This window comes from Lepidochelys kempii, chromosome 3 (assembly GCF_965140285.1).
Source record: "Lepidochelys kempii isolate rLepKem1 chromosome 3, rLepKem1.hap1, whole genome shotgun sequence".
In the NCBI taxonomy this organism is placed as follows: domain Eukaryota; kingdom Metazoa; phylum Chordata; order Testudines; family Cheloniidae; genus Lepidochelys; species Lepidochelys kempii.
Window position 1 is genome coordinate 10,422,578 of NC_136382.1, and position 20,024 is coordinate 10,442,601.

Genomic DNA, 20,024 nt, shown 5'->3' on the forward strand with positions numbered 1-20,024 from the left:
CTGGTCTTAAAGGGAGGCAATAGATGGAGTCAGCAGAAAAAAAACATTACAAACAAAAATGCAAATTCTAAACTACTCGACAGTGCCTCTTACAGTCATTTGAAATGTGCCACCTGGAAGGGAGTTTCCTTCTTTACATGTTTTGTGGCTGAACTCCTACAATGGTGAATTCAGGAGTGTTTATTTTCCCTCTGAAGGGAAACCAAATGCTTGAAGAGAGAAAGTAGCGGAAGTAATTGTTGGGTTTTTTTGAGGAGGACTGGGAGACAGATTTGGGGCTGCTTGGCAATAATTGGTGAATTCTGTATATTGACCTGGTTATTGAGAGGAGATGTTTATTGTGTGAATATTTTGGTTAATCTAATAGGGCGTTGTAGGGTAAAAAAAGCAGGAAGTGGAGGAAATGGCTTAAACATAAACCACTTTTCAGCACTTCTGAGAGTTGTTAAGAGATGAAGCCAGGACAGGAAAAGGCCCGCGAATATAGAAGAGCAAAAACTGTGGCAGGTTTAAAAGGAACACTCTCAGGGGACAGAGGAGGAGGACAGTAGTTGTTCGGGGACACAGATGCCTCTTGTGGGTATCTGAAGAAGGTAGGCCTGCCCAGGTTCCTGTCAGGGGCTGGCGATCCTCTAAGAAAGACGTGTGCAGGCTGCTTGTTGTTTGAACAGCCTTTTCCCTCTGACAATCTAAAAGATTTGTTCCTAAGGCAAAACTAGACAATAATTATCTGATCACTGTACAGCACTGATCTAAGACACCCCAGGGGAAGAACTAACTGCTGGTGCCAGAACTCAGATGTGGAGGGTAAGGACAGTTGATAGACAGGGCACAGAAGGCTGGGAAGAACTGAGAAATTTCACCTCAGGAGAGGCAAAGGCATGAGGTCTAAAACCTGAGGGGGTGCACTCAGAGGGTGTGTCTACCCAGCACACTAAGCCTGGCCTCCTGAATCAGGTTTGGGCCCGAGACCCCCTTCCGTCCACACAGAAAGCAGTCTGACTCAGGTTGACTCAGGTCAACAAGCACCTAGGTCTTAGGACCTTGCTGGGAGGAGGGCAGTCAGAGCCCGCATCTTGCTGTGATGTGGGTCCAAGCTCTGTTGTTCTGCAGTGTGCAGGCAGCTCAAGTAGGGTCACCAACTTTCTAATCACACAAAACCAAACACCCTTGTCCCTCCCCCTTCCCAGCCCCTTTCTGGAGACCCTGCCCCTTCTGAGGCCCTCCCCTCCCCCCACCCCGCTCACTCCATTCCCCTGTTGCTCGCTTTCCTCCACCCTCACTCACTTTTGCCGGGCTGGGGCAGGGTGTTGGGGTGCGGAAGGGGGTGAGGGCTCCAGCTGGGAGTGTGGGCTCCAGGGTGGGACCAGAAATGAGGGGTTCAGGGTGCGGCAGGGGGCTCCGGACTGGGGCAGAGGGTTTGGGTGTGTGTGGGGGCGTGAGAGCGGATTCCCAAATACTTCAGGGAATATTTCATTTCATTTATTTTAAAACTGGTTTCCCTGAATAGTTCCATAAATATATTTCTCTTTATATTGGATCTGGCAAAACCTGTTCTTTGTCTGCGTACAAAACCTCTACCTTTTGCACGGATGCTAACTGATTAGACACCTTGATTTTGAATGGTACAAACATGATAAGGACTGGAATATACTAAAAAGTTATTGGTATAACTATATCAGTTAGGGATGTGATTTTTTGCCAGCATAGAGTTATGCTGGTAAAAGCCCTAGTACGGACCCTGACAGCAGGATTGTCTGGCTATGTAGACTCCCTTCTCAGGCCCTACGCTACCAGCACTCCCAGCTATCTTCGAGACACCACTGACTTCCTGAGGAAACTACAATCCATCGGTGATCTTTCTGAAAACACCATCCTGGCCACTATGGATGTAGAAGCCCTCTACACCAACATTCCACACAAAGATGGGCTACAGGCCATCAGGAACAGTATCCCCGATAATGTCACGGCAAATCTGGTGGCTGAACTTTGTGACTTTGTCCTCACCCATAACTATTTCACATTTGGGGACACTGTATACCTTCAAATCAGCGGCACTGCTATGGGTAGCTGCATGGCCCCACAGTATACCAACATTTTTATGGCTGACTTAGAACAACGCTTCCTCAGCTCTCGTCCCCTAACGCCCCTACTCTACTTGCGCTACATTGATGACATCTTCATCATCTGAACCCATGGAAAAGAAGCCCTTGAAGAATTCCACCATGATTTCAACAATTTCCATCCCACCATCAACCTCAGCCTGGACCAGTCCACACAAGAGATCCACTTCCTGGACACTACTGTGCTAATCAGCAATGGTCACATAAACACCACCCTATACCAGAAACCTACTGACCACTATTCCTACCTACATGCCTCCAGCTTTCACCCAGACCACACCACACAATCCATTGTCTACAGCCAAGCTCTACGATACAACCGCATTTGCTCCAACCCCTCAGACAGAGACACACCTACAAGATCTCTATCAAGCATTCTTACAACTACAATACCCATCTGCTGAAGTGAAGAAACAGATTGACAGAGCCAGAAGAGTACCCAGAAGTCACCTACTACAGGACAGGCCCAACAAAGAAAATAACAGAATGCCACTAGCCATCACCTTCAGCCCCCAACTAAAACCTCTCCAACGCATCATCAAGGATCTACAACCTATCCTGGAGGACGACCCATCACGCTCACAGATCTTGGGAGACAGGCCAGTTCTTGCTTACAGACAGCCCCCCAACCTGAAGCAAATACTCACCAACAACCACACACCACACAACAGAACCACTAGCCCAGGAGCCTATCCTTGCAACAAAGCTCGTTGCCAACTGTGCCCACATATCTATTCAGGGGACACCATCACAGGGCCTAATCACATCAGCCACACTATCAGAGGCTCATTCACCTGCACATCCACCAATGTGATATATGCCATCATGTGCCAGCAATGCCCCTCTGCCATGTACATTGGTCAAACTGGACAGTCTCTACGTAAAAGAATAAATGGACACAAATCAGACGTCAAGAATTATAACATTCAAAAACCAGTTGGAGAACGCTTCAATCTCTTTGGTCACTGGATTACAGACCTAAAAGTTGCAATTCTTCAACCAAAAAACTTCAAAAACAGACTCCAACCAGAGACTGCTGATTTGGAATTAATTTGCAAACTGGATACAATTAACTTAGGCTTGAATAGAGACTGGGAGTGGATGGGTCATTACACAAAGTAAACTATTTCCCCTTGTTTATTCCCCCCCTCCACCCTCCACTGTTCCTGAGACATTCTTGTCAACTGCTGGAAATGGCCCATGGAAACGGAAATGTTAGTCTCTAAGGTGCCACAAGTCCTCCTTTTCTTTTTGCGAATAGAATCATAGAATCATAGAATATCAGGGTTGGAAGGGACCCCAGAAGGTCATCTAGTCCAACCCCCTGCTCAAAGCAGGACCAATTCCCAGTTAAATCATCCCAGCCAGGGCTTTGTCAAGCCTGACCTTAAAAACCTCTAAGGAAGGAGATTCTACCACCTCCCTAGGTAATGCATTCCAGTGTTTCACCACCCTCTTAGTGAAAAAGTTTTTCCTAATATCCAATCTAAACCTCCCCCACTGCAACTTGAGACCATTACTCCTCATTCTGTCATCTGCTACCATTGAGAACAGTCTAGAGCCATCCTCTTTGGAACCCCCTTTCAGGTAGTTGAAAGCAGCTATCAAATCCCCCCTCATTCTTCTCTTCTGCAGGCTAAACAATCCCAGCTCCCTCAGCCTCTCCTCATAACTCATGTGTTCCAGTCCCCTAATCATTTTTGTTGCCCTTCGCTGGACTCTCTCCAATTTATCTACATCCTTCTTGAAGTGTGGGGCCCAAAACTGGACACAGTACTCCAGATGAGGCCTCACCAATGTCGAATAGAGGGGAACGATCACGTCCCTCGATCTGCTCGCTATGCCCCTACTTATACATCCCAAAATGCCATTGGCCTTCTTGGCAACAAGGGCACACTGCTGACTCATATCCAGCTTCTCGTCCACTGTTACCCCTAGGTCCTTTTCCGCAGAACTGCTGCCTAGCCATTCGGTCCCTAGTCTGTAGCTGTGCATTGGGTTCTTCCGTCCTAAGTGCAGGACCCTGCACTTATCCTTATTAAACCTCATCAGATTTCTTTTGGCCCAATCCTCCAATTTGTCTAGGTCCTTCTGTATCCTATCCCTTCCCTCCAGCGTATCTACCAGTCCTCCCAGTTTAGTATCATCCGCAAATTTGCTGAGAGTGCAATCCACACCATCCTCCAGATCATTTATGAAGATATTGAACAAAACTGGCCCCAGGACCGACCCTTGGGGTACTCCACTTGATACCGGCTGCCAACTAGATATGGAGCCATTGATCACTACCCATTGAGCCCGACAATCTAGCCAGCTTTCTACCCACCTAGAATACAGACTAACACGGCTGCTACTCTGAAATCAGTACAGATACAGTTATACTGGTATAGAAGGACCTTTTACTAGCTAATTCTCTTTCTTGAGCCAGAATTAACTATACAATTAACACTGTTATACCAATATAGCAGTACCTACGTACGTTTTTGGGCAGGAGAAGAATTCCCTGCTTTGACTATACCAATAGAGTTAAAGAAACCCAAAGAAAAGAAAAAAGAGCCATAACATTTCACCCCAGATGTGTTGCTATTGGCCTCAATTTTCAAAAACAGGAGCCTAAAGTTAGACTCCTAAATCTATATTTAGGCACCAAAGTAAATGGCTTAATTTTCAAAAGTGCTGAGCATCACGAAGCTACAATTGACTTCACCGTGAGCTGTGGAGTGTTCTGCGCTTTTGAAAACCACGCTATTTATTTAAGAGCCCAATTATGTATTCAGGAACCTAACTTTAGTCTCCTACTTTTGCAAATCTTGGCTAATATTTTAAATACAGGCCACAGCAGGACATCGTGCCATATAACTAATATGGGTGAGGGTTTAGAGACAACTTTCTTTAAACACAAATAGGGCTGGCTGTTCGCTTTGCTCTGGCAGATGTCCCAGAATTCCTGTTGGCACAATTACCATCATCATTACTTACTACTTAAGCTGCAGTAGCAGCAACATGTTCCAGGCAAATTCACTACAGTCCTGCCTCCAAGGAGCACTTCTTAAAAGTCAGAGCCATACGTGCTGAAAACCAGAAAGTTAGTCAAACAGCATTTGATTGGAGCTCCAAGACAGCTCCATAAGGCAGAGAGGGATTTCACATCCCATCCTAGGTGCCTTCTACACACTTTCATAACTAAGCCGGGCCAGGACTTGGACAGGAGATGAAGAAGTATCAAATTCGTGTGACATAAGTAGGCTGAATTTTCTTCTGTTACACTGGTGTCAATCCGGAGTGACTCGTTAACCACAGTGGAGTTATTCTGATAAATTAAAGGCAGGATTTGGCCCCACAGTGTGACTGTGTGAGTAAGGTGAGCAGGATTTGGCTCCCAGTGTAAGGGAAACCCAAGTGTTGTAGGAAATGATGCGGGTGTTGCCCCATGCAGGTGACAAAATAACTTAGATAACATGGAGATGAGTGCAGCATAAATGCTTAGAGACTAGATTATATAGATGGCCAGTTTATATTGATAGACAGATGCTCTGAATATCTGATTCTACAGTCTTTGCTCATGAGTGGTCCTTCTCAGGCAAGTGGATTCAATTTAAACCAATAAGGATTCCAGGTACGAATAAAGGTTGAGCAGTAACGAAGCAGAGTGTCAGCATAGTAATGCTGTCTCTTTGGTAAGACATAACCCTCAGGTCCTGACTATTGCTGATAATTAGCTGCCCCAGAGAACCCGAAGCACCGAGCAGCATTACTGCTCATGTAGACTCTGGAGATCAGGAATTGCAGAGGCCCTAAGAGAGCTGGACGTGCCAGAAACCTTGCAAAACATTCAAGCCACCACCTGCAACACAGACCCACGACCCCGCTAGCTCATGAAAGGCAGCGAAGAACAACGGAGCCCACTGCTAATAGAAATGATCATCATCCCCTTCAGAGCACTGAACCGGCCATCCTCCCTGAAAAATACAAGACCTCGCCCAACCCTGACAACACTCACACTCAGTGCAGAAGATCTGTCCAGCTGCTCCCTTGCTGTTCTCCAGACTCCCACCCCTGTGCAAAAATCAACCAGAAAAGAGCAGCAACCAAAGTTCAGCAACATGTAACCTCTGCCAAGCTCCTGGATGCTTCCCAACTAGGCTTCAGACTGCGGCAGAGCATGAAGAAAGCCTTGGTCCCCCTCAGAGAGGAACTTCTCCTGGCACTAGATAAAAGCCATCTCCCAGTGATCACACTATTCTGCTCCTGTTCCCCTAAAGCTTCTCCTGTGGCGGGGGGTCCCATCCTTCCTCCCCTTCTCCTCAGTATCTACAAGAGCCCACTTGGAGAGGTGGGGTGGCACTGTAGGCCAACAGTATGTCAACAACCCCCCGCAGTTCGTCTCATTTTCCACAGACGTGACCAGCACCATCCCAAGGCTGTCACATAGCCTAGAGCAAACCGTGTCGGGATGAAAAGTAGCTAGCTCAAACCAAACCCAGGCAAGGCAGAAGTGTTGCTGGTCTGAATGGGGAACTAGAGGGCACTCTCTCCTCTCCTTCCACAGAAGGCATCTGCTATAAGACTTTCCTCTTCAGCAAGGAATTCCTCCAACAGAGAACCTATGAAACAGGGAGAGGAGAAGGACAGCTCATGCCCTGAAGTCCAATATTGCCTTCACCATGCTATTTACCTGGGAAATGATATGCAAAGAAATCCCTAAGACAGACAGAGAGAGAGACAGACAAAGTACTACTTTCCACTGCCTGTCATTTATTTCTACATTGTCTAACCGGGGGTCCAAAGTCAGGGAGGTTTAAAAGTCTTCTCTATGAGAGCCCTGAAGGAGAGCAGTGGTGACAACTAGCAGTCCCCATTTGATGTCAACCCAAAGTATTGGAAAATCATGAGTCAACAACCCCCTACCCCCAAATAATGATTGACTTAGAAATCATGAGGTTTTAAATAATATATTAGTTGCTTTCTGAGTTTTGACCCTATAGAAGTCATATTTTAATGCTTTTCTCCACAGCCATGAGGACTAGAAATTTACTTTTATTATTTAAATGGAAGCTGAGATTCTCATGTAATTCCATGACTCCAAGAGCTGGGGCTTTAAGAAAACACAAGACTTGTGATCAGATCCTAAGAGGCTCATGGAGTCCAGCTAGATTTAATTGTAACTTTCAGCCTGTACTTGCTTGGAACGGTCTTTCTCTTTTCACATGAATATCACCGCGGCTCTTCCCACCTACTGATCATCTCTTGTTCGCTACCGAGATGTCGACTCCCACCTTTGATAATGCCAGCCTCCATCACCCACTTGTTAAATTTTCAAACACCTTTGTGCCTTTTACCATGCTGCCCCCATCCACCAGGCTTCGGAGTCTCCCCATAAACATCCCCAAGTCACCACATTGTCTTCCTTCAAATCCCTCCTCAAAACTCTCCTCATTCATGGTGCCTACAACAAACTTGACAACAGTTAGGCTGCAGGGGCGCTGATATCACTGCTCATCATGCTGATCAATATTGTCTCATTGTTTCCTGTACTCCCTAATGTGTCCATCTGTATCCATCTGTTGTGTCTTGTCTTATGCTCAGAAGGTAAGCTTTTAGGGGTAGGGATTGTCTTTTCGGTCTGTGTTTGTACAGCACCTAGCGCAATGGGATCCTGGTCCATGACTCCTAGGTGCTATGACAATACAAATCAATAATAAATAATAATAATAACAATACTAATAAAACCAAGTCATATTTGGAATACAAGTGAAAACTGCAAAGACACAGAACAATAACAGGAATGAAATGGTGATCGCTGCCTATGACAGCTATCAGTACTTCCAGGAGAGAGCCATTGCATGAGAACATGGGGCATTTCTGTAGCACCTTTACTTGCGCATCAGCCGCACATGTTGCTGGTCTGTTGGTAAGGGAGGCAATCAGGGGCCCGACTGTTACCTGCAATATTATTGGTTTTTAAATAAATGAATAATAAATGTCTGTTTCTGGCTTTGATAGCAGGGGTGTGTGGAGTGGGGATGTATTAATCCACTGGTAGTTAATTGCCAGGACATCTGCTGCTAATGCTTGGAAAGCATGATTATCCCGGACTGCAAATAGCAAGCTTAGGAGTTCACTCTCTCTTTCTCTTGAGCGCTGCAGATGAAACGGCTGTTCCTTGGAATCGTGCAGATGGGATCAAAACGGAGACTTCCCAACTCCATCTTTATAACAGGGTTCCCACTATATTTACATCTAATAGGTTATTGGTCTAGATTCTCAGCTGGGGTGAACTGACTTCAATGGAGCTACGTTAATTTACATCAGCTTAGAATTTGGCCCACCGTTTTTCATCATAACGAATAAAAAAGGCTAATAGAAAGAGATGGCAACAGGGAAGCAAGATGGTAAATTAAACAATTACTCTAATTAAAAACAAAATCAAAGCTACAATTAATATGACATGCAGTGTGAACGTTTTGTGCATGGTTACGAAGCTCTGAGTAATCATTAATTAGACTCAGAGATTTATTATTTCTTATTTGTATTATTGCACCATCTCGGAGCCCCAGTCATGGACTGAGACTAGGTGCTGTACAAACACAGAACAAAAAAAGATAGGGATGTCAGAGGCTATTGATATTTTCAAACATACAGTCTGCAAAAAATTCATCCATATTAAAATAGACAAAATCATTGTTTTCCACTCTGTCCTGAACTCATAGCAATGGGCTTGGCTGCACTGAATCGAGTAGTTATTTCCAAGCACTGTAACATTATAACAGCATAGCAGCTCAGATCAAAACCAGGCCATACGCCACAGATCTTTGGAACTGTTTTGATGCCTACATGATCCCCTATATGTGTACACTTCTGTGGACCTCTCATATCACTGCCATGTCAAAAACAAATAAGGACAACATAAGAATTTTGCGGGGAAAGCATGTGCAGTGGACAATTTCCTCCTTTAATCTGATTCCACTTCCATATACAGTAGTCATCACGGCCACAATTTTCAAAAAGTTAACAGTGATTTTGGCTGCTTCTTTTCTGATGAGCTGTGCTTTCTGGAGTTCTCCAGTTCTGCACCCAAAAATGGAGGCATCCAAAACCACTGGGTACTTGAGAAAATCTGTATTTTTTATTTAAAAATTAATATTTGAACTCTAAAACCTCAACAAGAAGCCTGTTCATCATAAGAACATAAGAACGGCCATAGTGGGTCAGACCAAAGGTCCATCAAGCCCAGTATCTTGTCCTTTGACAGTGGCCAATGGCAGATGCCCCAGAGGGAATGAACAGAGAGGTAATCGTTGCATGCCCTGTCACCCAGTCTCAGCTTCTGGCAAACAGAGGCTAGGGACACCATCCCTGCCCATCCTGGCTAATAGCCATTGATGGACCTGTCCTCCATGAAACTATTTAGCTCCCTTTTGAACCCCGTTATAGTATTGGCTTTCACAACACCCTCTGGCAAGGAGTTCCACTTTATAAATTCATCTGATATAGTCCATTTCATATATCCTCTGTCAAGTAACCTGGTCTAGCTTCATAGTATAATTACCCTTAGCTCATTTAATTGCTTCAATCACCTATCACTTAAGAGTAAACAGTGAATAATCATAGAATCATAGGACTGGAAGGGTCTGCAAGAGGTCATCCAGTCCAGTCCCTGGCACTCATGACAGGACAAGTATTATCTAGACCATTCCTTAGATGTGTTTCTCGAGCCATGTTTAGGTTATTTATCCAGAATACCATCGAACGGAAAACAAGATTTGTTTATACTTTAGAGACTCTGAGGGTATGTCTACACTGCAAAAATAGCTCCATGGCAGCAAGTCTCAGACCCAGGGTTAGCTGAGTCAGTATCCTGGTGCTTCAATTACAGGGCTAACAATAGCAGTGAAGATGTCCTAGCTGGGGCTGGAGCATGGGCTCTGAAATCTGTCGCGGGGGCTGGGTCTGAGAACCCAGGCTCCAGCCCAAGTGGGAACGTGGACACTGCTATTTTTCACTCCATAGCATAAGCCCTGTGAGCTTGAGTCAGTTGTGCTGGGTTCTGAAACTCTGTGGGGTTTGGGTTTGTTTCTTTGGTTTTTTTTTTTTTTTTTTTTTTTGCAGCGCAGATGTCCCCTGAGTGGCTTAAATCCTGCAAAACTCAATTGTTCCTCTGCACCTTCCAGGACTGGATCTGTAAATTACTCAGAGCTGGACAGCCACATGCAAAGGTTTGCTGCATGCTGGGGATTCTTTTCTAATTTCTACTATTCATTACTTTACAAGCGATATTTTCAAAAGAGCTCAGCATTGCCCAGCTCTGCCCCTACTGAAGCCAAGGAGAGAGCTCTGTTAAGACAAAGCCACAGGTTTTTCAATGTATGTCCCATAGGTGACAAAATCATATGCGCAAACATGAAATGAGATATTTTAGCAGGAATAACTATTTACCTTCCATTTGTTTTCAAGAAAATATTATTTTCAATCTATAATCTGGTTGAGATAATGTTTTGCTGATCCACTGCTGTGGAAGCGGCGAACAGAGGACAGACAAACAGAGGGAGTTTGCCTGGGAACCATCTGAGGAGAGCTACGGTGAGTGCTGCATTAGGGGGCTGTGTTGTGAGCTGGTGGGGTGAATATCCGAGAGTCTGTCTGCTGTGACCGTTTGTTTGACTGGAGCTAGTTGCAGGGACTGTTTGACTGCGTGTTTGTTTGTTTGAAAAGTGGGAATTGGGAGTGCTTTGTTCCAGGTGGGCCTTGAGTGGTTGATTGGAACGAAGACTTTGAGCCGGGCCAACTGCTTTGAGCCAGCAGCCTTATAAAAAAGGCAGCCAGTTGCAAACCAAGTGAGCAGCGAAAAGATTTCACTCCATGCATCTGAAAAAGTGGGTTTTTCACCCACGAAAGCTTATGCCCAAATAAATCTGTTAGTCTTTAAGGTGCCACCAGACTCCTTGTTGTTTTTGTGAACAGAGGACAGGCAAACAGAGGGAGTTTGCCTGGGGGGAGTTTCCACAGAGGATTTTTTTTTTGCCTTTCAGGCTTCTGTGAACAGTAAATACAACCTCTGAAGGGGCTATTAGAAGGAAGACAATATGGATAGTGAGCAATCAGCTGTTGTGACCTGCGCAGGATGTGCCATGTTTGTCTTTCTCCCTGAGGATAGAAGAGACTTCGGCTGTACGAAGTGCAAGCTGGTCTCCATATTGGAAGAGAAGATTAAAGGACTAGAGACCCAAGTATCAACCCTGCACTGCATCAGAGAAAATGAAGATTTTCTGGATAGAAGTCAGCATTTGGTACTGTAGGTACAGCATGCTGAAGATTCAGAGAGGGCAGTGCAGAACAGGGAAGAAAACTGGCAGCATGTGATCTCCAGAAGAAGAAAAAGGAGAACCCATGTATCCCCAATGCAGATAGCGGTAAGCAACCGATTTCAGGCTCTCTGCACAGGTACCACGGCAGAGAATGGTTTGGAAGAGTCATCTGAGGGAAGGGATCAGAAGGAGACCCCATCGACTGGAAGGCATGGGATGCATTGTCCTAGGGATGAGGGTTCCACAACCACCACTCCCAAGAGGAGGAGATGGGTGGTGGTGGTCGGGGACTCCCTCCTAAGGAGAACGGAGTCATCCATCTGCCGTCCAGACTGGGAAACTCAAGAAGTGTGCTGCTTGCCTGGAGCTAGAATTCAGGATGTGACTTCAAGCCCTAGGACCACTACTCCTTCCTACTTCTCCAAGTGGGCACCAATGATACTGCCAAGAATGACCTTGAACGGGTCACTGCAGGCTACGTGGCTCTGGGAAGAAGGATAAAGGAGTTTGAGGTGCAAGTCATGTTTGCATCCATCCTCCCTGTTGAAGGAAAAGGCCCAGGTAGGGACCATCAAACTGTGGAGGTAAATGCATGGTTATGCAAGTGGTGTCGGAGAGAGGGCTTTGGATTTTTCAACCATGGGATGTTGTTCCAGGAAGAAGGATTGCTAGGAAGAGATGAGATCCACCTAACGAAGAGAGGGAAGAGCATCTTCGCTGGCAGGCTTGCTAACCTAGTGAGAAGGTCTTTAAATTAGGTTCACCAGGGGACGATGACCTAAGCCCAGAGGTAAGTGGGGAAGTGGGATCCTGAGAGGAAACACAAGGAGGAGGGTGCAATAGGGGATGCTTCCTGATTTATACTGAGAAAGTAGGGCAATCAGCTAGGTATCTTAGGTGCCTGTATACAACGCAAGAAGCCTGGGAAACAAGCAGGAAGAATTGGAAATCCTGGCACAGTCAAGGAACTATGATGTGATTGGAACAACAGAGACTTGGTGGGGTAACTCACATGACTGGATCACTTTTGAGAGTCTTTGAGTTAAGTTTAGAGGCGAGAGCAAGAAGGGTCATGTGGTGGGTGTCTGCTATAGACCACCAGACCAGGAGGATGGGGTAGACAAGGCTTTCTTCAGACAACTAACAGAAGTTTGCAGATCACAGGCCCTGGTTCTAATGGGGGACTTCGATCACCCTGACATCTGCTGGGGAAGCAGTACAGCAGCACACAGACAATCCAGGAAGTTTTTGGAAAGTGTTTGGGGACAACTTCCTGGTGCAAGTGCTGGAGGAACCAACTAGGGACTGTGCTCCTCTTGACCTGCTGCTCACAAACAGGGAAGAATTGGTAGGGGAAGTAGAAGTGGATGGTAACCTGGGCAGCGGTGACCAAGAGATGGTCAAGTTCAGGATCCTGACAAAAGGAAGAAAGGAGAGCAGCAGAATATGGACCCTGGACTTCAGAAAAGCAGACTTTGACTCCCTCAGGGAACTGATGGGCAGGATCCCCTGGGAGGCTAATATGATGGGGAAAGGAGTCCAGGACAGCTGGCTGTATTTTAAAGAAGCCTTATTGAGGTGCAGGACCAAACCATCCCGATGTCCAGAAAGAATAGCAAATATGACAGGCGACCAGCTTGGCTTAACAGAGAAATCTTCAGTGAGCTTAAACACAAAAAGGAAGCTTACAAGAAGTGGAAACTTGGACAGATAACGAGAGAGGAGTATAAAAATATTGCTTGAGCATGCAGGGGTTTAATCAGAAAGGCCAAAGCACAATTGGAGTTGCAGCTAGCAAGGGATGTGAAGGGTAACAAGAAGGGTTTCTCCAGGTATGTTAGCAACAAGGTGGTGGTCAGGGAAAGCATGGGACCCTTAATGGCCCACACTTTGCATAATTACAATAGGACCTCAGAGTTCTACTTCATATTTCTAGCTTCAGATACAAGAATGATACATGCATACAAATAGGAGGAATATATTCAGTAGGTTTTAACTTTTGTTACGATACCTTACAAGAGACCTTTTGCATAAAGCATATTCCAGTTACATCACATTCACACTCATAAGCATATTTCCATAAAACATATGGAGTGCAACGTCATAGGCATGATAACTGTTTTCAAGGAGCTAAAAGGTTGTTACAAGGAGGAGGGTGAAAAGTTGTTCTTGTTAACCCCTTAGGATAGGTCAAGAAGCAATGGGCTTAAACTGCAGCACAAGGGGTTTAGGTTGGACATTATGAAAAACTTCTTGTCAGGGTGGTTAAGCACTGGAACAAATGACCTAGGGAGGTTGTGGACTCTCCATCATTGGAGATTTTTAAGAACAGGTTAGACAAACACCTCTCAGGGACGGTCTAGAGAAAACTTAGTCCTGTCTTCAGTGCGGGGGACTCGACTAGATGACCTATTGAGGTTCCCTTCCAGTCCTATACTTCTATGATTCTATGAAGGGTCTTTCGCTTTGAGGTTCTGGCTCAACCTCCTGTGGAGCTCACCAAGCTGGTTTGCGGCAGCAGGTCCAAGGCTGTGAGCTGAAAGAACAAAGAACTTTGGCTGATTTAAAGCCAGGCCTTCAGGGACTTGGGGAGAGAGATTTAAGGGGATTGACTGAGACCACAACCTCAGAGGTTGGGAGTCTGGCGTAAGATAGGCCTGCCTAGGACGCTTGGTGAGATAGGCCTGGCTATCACAGTAGGTACAGACCTTTTGTTGTTTTAAAAATCCTTTTATCTTAGCTTTGTTCCTACTATTAAGACTAAGCAATACTTTGGTTTTAAGAAGGCTGTTTTGGGTCACTGTCATTAGTCACAGGCTCCCAAAGGGAAGCACCACAGGTGCCTGAACCCAGTTGGACCTGTAGGGCTCGATCCACACACAGTTTGCTGTAGCCCAAGGCCTGGTCACAGAGTGGGAGAATCACAGGATTCCACCCTGAGAGAGGTGAAGGCTTGAGGCCTGAGGGAGGTGTCACCGTGACAGGCTGACTGCTCTCCACCCCTATTGGTTGCAAGGACCAAGGGGTGGTTTTTCCCCCCCTCTGGCACCTTTGCTCAGCATGGGGAAGCTCTCCTGAGACGGCTTCTGCACTCACATTCGGTCTGCGATTAGGCAGAGCGTGAGGCCAGCCAGACCTGTAGACTGCCCAGCCGGGAGCACGGAACAACGCTCAGTTCTAGAACCATGGGCTGAACCTTACCATTGTTCCATTTGATTGTTTCATTCTCACGAGTAATTTAAAAGATCAGAGCAACAACAGCCACAAATCAGACACACCGCTGCTGTGAATGAGATCTCGTGTTTGGGAAATGGGAGGATTAACAAAACCACATATGCCTTGTGCATTCCTGTCCCCAGGCAACCTCTCCTGGCACAGAATCTGGGTTTCCTGTTGCTTTCCTTACTGTAAAAGGGCTTTGATTTGGTTGAAACAAAGACACACGGCCAACAGTTATTCTGCTTTGAGCAGTAACTCCAAAACAATAGACAGAAACGCAGCTCTGTTGAAAACTCCACCTGCAATGTTCATCCTTGCTTAAATGCATAATACTGTAACAAATTCATGGTCACTTAGGAATGGCCCTGTGCAGATCATGCAACTTCATGGCACAAGAAGGAGGAGGTGGGGAGTAGGGGAAGATAGAATTCAGGTTCTCCTTCTCTAGAAGCACAAGCCTCTCCCAGTGGAATTAAAGGAGAATCCACAGTAGCTGGTTGAGGGGAGATATGATTGCTCTCTATAAATATATCAGAGGGATAAATACCGGAGAGGGAGAGGAATTATTTAAGCTCAGTACCAATGTGGATAAATGGATATAAACTGGTCATTGGGAAGTTTAGACTTGAAATTAGACAAAGGTTTCCAACCGTCAGAGGAGTGAAGTTTTGGAATAGCCTTCCAAGGGAAGCAGCGGGGGCAAAAGATCTATCTGGCTTTAAGATTAAACTCGATAAATTTATGGAGGAGATGGTATGATGGGATAACATGATTTTGGTAATTAATTGATCTTTAAATATTCATGGCAAATAGGCCTAATGGCCTGTGATGGGATGTCAGATGGGGTGGGATCTGAGTTACTACAGAAAATTCTTTCCTGGGTATCTGGCTGGTGAGTCTTGCCCACATGCTCAGGGTTTAGCTGATTGCCATATTTGGGGTCGGGAAGGAATTTTCCTCCAGGGCAGATTGGAAGAGGCCCTGGATGTTTTTCGCCTTCCTCTGTAGCATGGGGCATGGGTCACTTGCTGGAGGATTCTCTGCTCCATGAAGTCTTTAAACCACGATTTGAGGACTTCAATAGCTCAGACATAGGTGAGAGGTTTTTCGCAGGAGTGGGTGGGTGAGATTCTGTGGCCTGCTTTGTGCAGGAGGTCGGACTAGATGATCATAATGGTCCCTTCTGACCTTAGTATCTATGAATCTATGAGCTGCCAGTAGCATAGAGACTAGAACTGGTTGCTATTTTTCATCAAAAAAAATTTTTGGACCAAAATAAAAATTTTCCTGGAAATTTTTTGTTTTAGTCACTTTTTCCCAATGAAAACAAAAAAAATGGGGGTGTGGTTGGGGTTGTCCCTTCTCCACCTTGTTCAGTGGGGAAAAGGGACAGAAGGGGATGGGTGAGAGACAAAAACATTTATTTTTGTTCCCTTTAGGTTTCTCAACAAACCCAAACAATCTCATGACAAGTTCCAAATGAAATGAAAACATTCTGGTTCTTTTAGAGACTAACACATGTATCTGAGCATAAGCTTTCGTGAGCTACAGGTCACTTCACGAAAGCTTATGCTCAAATAAATGTGTTATTTAGTTATTTAATAAATGTTAGTCCTCCTGTTCTTTTTGCGGATACAGACTAACACGGCTGCTACTCTGAAACCTAGTTCTTTTGAGAATCTTCACAGGAAACCCATCCCATGTTTCTCCCAGCCCTAACAGGGACTATGATGCAGAGCTTAACATTTTTGATTTTGGACAGTAGAGGGCAGCAGTACACAACTCAATTCATTTGACTTTCACACTGCTGGCCCTGGGTTCTGAGTTCAGGACCTTCTGCTCCGAAACACACCGGCCACTTGATTAGCTGAAGGAGTCGCTCTGTTATCACACACTGGCTGTGTCCACACTAGGGCGACCAGACAGCAAGTGTGAAAAATTGGGACGGGTATGTGTATGTGTGTGTGGGGGGGTAATTGGGGATTGGTCCTGCTTTGAGCAGGGGGTTGGACTAGATGACCTCCTGAGGTCCCTTCCAACCCTGCTGTTCTATGATTCTATGAATAGGCGCCTATATAAGACAAAGCCCCAAATATCGGGACAGTCCCTATAAAATCAGGACATCTGGTCACCCTTTTCCACACTACGCTCTCGGGGTATGACTGCTGCACATGTAGACATACCTAAGATAGCTTTGATCTAGCTAGCTCCAGTGCCATAGCATTGAAGCCCCAGAACAGACTTCTGCATGGATTAACCGCCGAGGAATTCCCCGGGGTTTCAGGTGGGTTGGGACAGCCCCTGCTCAAGATTATGTTGCTGCAGCTTCACTGCTCCAGTACCCGGGCTAGCTAGATGAAAGGTGGCTCGGGTACGTCTACACACGTTGCCACAGTACCCCATGACTGCAGTGTAGCCATACTCTTCGGGCATGTCTAGACTGGAGGTTTCGCTCCTGCTTGAGCGCCAATTAACTCGAGTTAGTTAACATGTTTGTAAACCTGTCCAGACGCTCCACGGTGTTTTCAGTTTACACTCGGCTGAGTCCTAGGCTAAATCACGAATGTTTGTGCTTTGGAACAAATGTTTGCAGCTTGTCTAGACTATCCTTAATGAACATGCTAGCCCCCAAGTTGCCCCAGTTAAAACAGGAGCAGAACCTCTGGCGAAGGCATACGGTTAAAACAACAAGCTCCCCTCCTAGCCACATGGCGTATTTAATCTCTGATAGAGTTCCCTGCCTAGGCATGGAGCTCCCTTTTCCACTAGTTGGAGTCCCATACGAGCAGGCAGAGCGTACTACCAGTGTCCAGCTCACACAAGAGGAGAGGATTGTCAGTGCTTTGGAGAGACATTGCTCCTATATGAACTGCAGGATTTCTCATTCTCCAGTAGAGGGCGGTAGACCACACATGCATATGCTAATCACGTCCCTTCCCCTCCTGCCCAGCACAAGTGACAACACTGCTCAGGTTCAAGACAGGGTCGCCCTAGGGTCCAAGCGAAAATGGCAGGTGTCGTTCTGTAATGATCCACAGCTGCATGCCACGCACATTGACACTGCAGCCACCCACTCCCGCTAACAGCACATCGCTGCGTGAGACATCACACACACCATACTTGTGTCTAGCCGTGATGAGCCACATTCATGCCGGGGGCCAGGCCACTGAAGTCAGGGAGTTCCACCAGCGATGAATGTGTCCCCGTATTTCGCCAGGTCTGCAGTGTACAGAAATCAAATGGTGTGACTGGCTGTGAAATCCTGGAAGGACGAGCTCAGATCACAGCTATTTTTAGCTTTGCAGAAGCAGGACATATATTAACAGAGGCTTGGCTCACGTTCTGGAGTCACACAGTGGAGTGACGAGCATCCTTTCCAGAGAACCACAAAGAATAACAGCAGGTTTAACCCTTGATGTCTTAGGGCAGCGGATAGCACCATCCAGAGCCCACCTTGATTTATACAGTGCATAACCCAAAGGAAGCCAAGAGGCACCCTGGAGTGCAAATGGGAAGAGAATTTGTCTCCCTGTATTTTTGTTTACATTCACACTTAGAAGGACAAACTGTGGCCTTGCTCCCCTTGGTCATTAAAACAGGCACGAGGTAGCATTGCACTGGGCAGCACTGAGATCCCCTATTCTGACTGGAGAGGCAGGGATAATCTACTCGAAAGGGCGGGAAGATGGGCCGTGCCGTTGCTGGGTTGGGGGGTGGGCAGACGGACAAGCACAAAAGTGGAGAAAGTCCTGGCCTGACCACTAGGTCTTGCTGGAGAGGAGCCATTCTTTGGGCTTTGAGGAATATACAACATTTCTGTGCCCTACTGTCCCTCTGCTGTCAGATTTTCTAGCAGGTACCTACATGCTGGATTTTGGTGCTTGGATTGCAATCAGCTGAGAGATTCTGCAATATTTTTGGATGGAAGATGCAACACAAAAATAAATGGCATGATGGGGTGTCTGATCCCGGCGCTATTTGTCACTGAGCAAAGCTTAAACACCGTGTTTGCTATGGTTAAGATCCAATTTTAGGATCTGTCTATGCAGCAAAAGCTGTGCATAGGTTAGCCTGCTCGAGCTACCTTGTATCCAGCTAGCCTGGGTGACAACAGCAGCAAGATAGTGCAGGGCTTGGCTTGTACACACACTCCGAAGCCTGTGCTCTGCTGTCTTTTCTGCTGTTGTTAGCTCAACTCCAGCTAGCTCAGGTAGGCCACCCCATGCACCGCGATTGCTGTGTAGACACAGCCAAAGTCACTCAACGGCTGAGCTTGGGATAAGAGCTTGATCTGTCAAGGACAGCAGAGCCTGGGAGTGCTGCCAATTTAGCACGTCCAGGCCTGGAGTGGGGGAATGGAGCCCCTCACATTGCTCTGCATCCCTGCTGGCCAGCTGCAGGGCTGGAGTTAAAGGACTCCAGAGGTAGCTACCCTCCCGCTGCTCGAGAGATGGTCACTGCAGTGCAAAGCCTTTGAGGTCCCTGGGGAAACCTATAGGTCTTCAAAAGGAAGGGAGATGGTCGTGAAGTAAAAAGGACAGTGTGCTGAGTCCTAACCTGTCACTATTCTGGATTCAGTCCTGCTTCTGCAGCATCTAGGCTCTTCCAGCAACACAACCCACTATGGAACACGCGCCCATCCTGAGTTCAGACATCCGCCCTGAGTCCTGTGCACACCAGACGTTGTCCAGTCAAACCTCAGCATTATCGATCCTCCAGGTACCTGTACCTCATGTGGCTCCAAACACGCCACAACGTTACAGCTGCAGCTCAACTGCACCTGCACACGCAACAGGGCAACCCCGCTTGGCAGGTGAGAGTCCGTGAATGATCATTCTGACGGGCTGAAAAGCAGACTCCAGGCACAGAGTTCAAATTCAGCTGTGCCCAGGCATCTGTGGAAAGGAGGACACACACGGCCCCAACGAGGATGGGCGACCATATAAGCAAGGGCATGACGACACACACTTGCTCAAAGGCATTGTGCATTTCAACATGCGACTAATAGTAAGGCATCACAATGTTCCTTTCTCAGCTGTTTTCTTTATTTAAAAAAACGTCTTTTGTGCATTTCACGCACCACCCCCTGCATGTCAGCCCCATTGCCCCTGCCGGTCAACATTTGCCAGCTCTTTAATATTGATCACTCTGCCTCTTTGTCTTACTCATCGGCCATTCCTGGCCAGAGGAAAGAGTGGGTAGGGTTCTAAAGTGTGTACATCCTCTGTTCTTTGAGTCGGTTCTAAGCACAGCTACCCGTCCTGCACACGTACACAGGCACTGTGTTGTACTCCAGCATCACAGCTCCTTTGGCTTTTGAGTCATTTGGTACCAAGCTAATCATAAAAGTCTGATCAGACCCTGAAAGCACATGGCC

At 46.4% G+C, this 20,024-nt stretch overlaps 1 protein-coding gene across 2 annotated transcripts in view; it reads right to left on the reverse strand.

Moving 5' to 3' along the window:
• Positions 1-20,024, reverse strand: part of XKR6 (XK related 6) — a 286,736-nt gene that overhangs the window by 29,501 nt on the left and 237,211 nt on the right. The window lies entirely within an intron of this gene.